The following is a 2,330-nucleotide window of genomic DNA, read 5'->3' on the forward strand; positions in this document are numbered from 1 at the left end:
ACCATTGCAGCTAGTGAAAAAGTAAGAAAAGATCTCTTTAAAACAACTAGGATGCAGGAAAAAATAATTCAATACCTGCAAGATGATGCAAAGATGAACAATGTGAGACTAATAGGCATCAATGAGAAAGGAGTCAATACAAATAATATTAAAAAAATGGGCAGAAGTAATAGCAGAAAACTTCCCAAATATGGGGCAGCAATTAACCACTGGGAGGAATATATGCAATGTGTTGATTGTTGAAACTGTCCTACCAATTTGGTTTGAAGCTGTCTCATTGCTATTTGTTTCTCAATGAAATTATAGAAAAAAAAAGAAAAAAATAAATAAAATCTTTTAGAAAAATCTTTAATAAATAAACTGGAGAAAAAGAAATATTTTTATTTACAAATAAAAGAAATAGCAGCAGAAGTAGCCATTTGAGAGCATGATGCTGCCATTGAATTACAGCTAATGAGATTTGGTGATTGAAATTTCTAATGCTAGAGTCTCCTTTGGTTATGGCAGCATTCCCAATGCAGTTTCACACACCTGAGATAACAATAGACAGTGGGAATTGGTATTTCCATGGTAACATGATGGAATACACCAGTTTAAAGTAGAACGATTTTGAGAAACTAATGAAATGTTTTCAATTGTTCCTCAAACAGGGACTTAGTAAATGGTAAAACATCAACTTCCTTGTTCAAACTATGCATGGTGATTGACACCTGTAATCCCAGCCCTTGAGAAGCTGAGATAGAAAGATTGCTGAACATCTTAGTTACTCTTCTCTTGCTGCTGGGATAAATACCCGATGCCCAAAATGAAGGAAGGAAAGGTTTATTTAGCTCACAGTCACTGGAGGTTTCAGTCCATAATTGGCTGGCATGAAGGCAGAGTGGCACAGGGCAGAGAGCAACCGTTCATGGCAGCAGTAAAGAGCAAAAGCAACATGGAGGAGTAGCAGCAACTTTGGCAACAGAGAGGAAGTTTGTCTCTCTGTCTGTCTTATGTTACATTCAGGCTATCCGTAGGCTGTGTGTGGCACTCACACCCATAATCCCAGCAGTACTCAGACCCATAATCCCAGGGATCATGAGTTAATCTCAAACTCTAGAAGTCCCTGCCCATGACTGCATGAGGCTTTCGGGGGACAACTAGACACAAACCATAACACTGAGAATTTGAGGCCAGCCTAAAGAAACTATTTAAAAAAAAAAAAAAGGTCAAAGAATCTCCCTTCTTTGTCAAGCATTAGTAGGCACTGGTGATTCTTAAAACATTATTTCAAAAGTGCTGAGACAAGGCACCATCTCTCCTGGTTAACATGTAAATATGGTACTGGGGCTGAGATGGACACTGTTGAGGAAGGAAGGATTCTGTTCAAATAATCAGATATCCGCATTGTTTTATGCTTGATTATTGAACTGCAGTTGTGTGAACGTCAGCCACTAGATGGTGAGTGACTGATGTGGTAGCATGGAAGTTCTCTCTGCACAAATTAGACCTACAGATAGGACAGATTTCTAATGATGAACCACACCACTGGTTCTCAAAGCACTTTTGATGAATTGAAAGTCCTTTTGGAAAGGAGTACTGTGAAAAAGGGCTGTTTTCTTACTATCTGAGACCACAGAGACACATTCTATTTCATAATATGCTTTGATGCTGGTACTAAGGCACGACGGCCACAAGGCTGAAAGTCATTCGATGAGCCAGCAATTTCAAGATCCATTCTGATTTCCAAATATTAATATTATGGTTTGTGTTTCATTGTCCCCTCAAAGCCTCATGCAGTCATGGGGCAGTCTTGTAGAGTTTGTGATTAATGATCCACTGGGATTATGGCTATGAGTACTGCACCCAGCCTGGGGTGGATAGCCTGAATGCAACATTAGGGAGATAGACCTGCTCTCTCTTGCTACTGTTGCTACTTCTCCTTTGCTCTCTGCTCTTTGCCACCACCATGGAAGGTTGCCCTCTGCCATGTGCCACTCTGCCTTGGAGCCAGCTGAGTATGGACAGAAACCTCCAGGAACTGTGAACTAAATAAAACTTTCCGGTATTTGTCCCAGCAATGGGAGTAACTGAGTCAATTAAATAGGGTGACGACAGAAGTTTGCCAATTGTACTACTTGTATAAGGAACCCTCACAATGGAATGATTACAAAGATTCATTCTATACCTAGTATAACCAAATGATCAAACTCAGCATTGGTAATGGTTCAGAACATGGATATTATATTTCTTTTTTCTTAAACATTTATTTATTTATTTGTGTGTGTGTGTGTGTGTGTGTGTGTGTGTGTGTGTGGCCAGCTCAGCCCACCAGGGGGCGGGGCTGGCTG

The sequence above is a fragment of the Octodon degus genome, unplaced genomic scaffold (assembly GCF_000260255.1).
Source record: "Octodon degus isolate 3935 unplaced genomic scaffold, OctDeg1.0 scaffold00197, whole genome shotgun sequence".
In the NCBI taxonomy this organism is placed as follows: Eukaryota; Metazoa; Chordata; class Mammalia; order Rodentia; family Octodontidae; genus Octodon; species Octodon degus.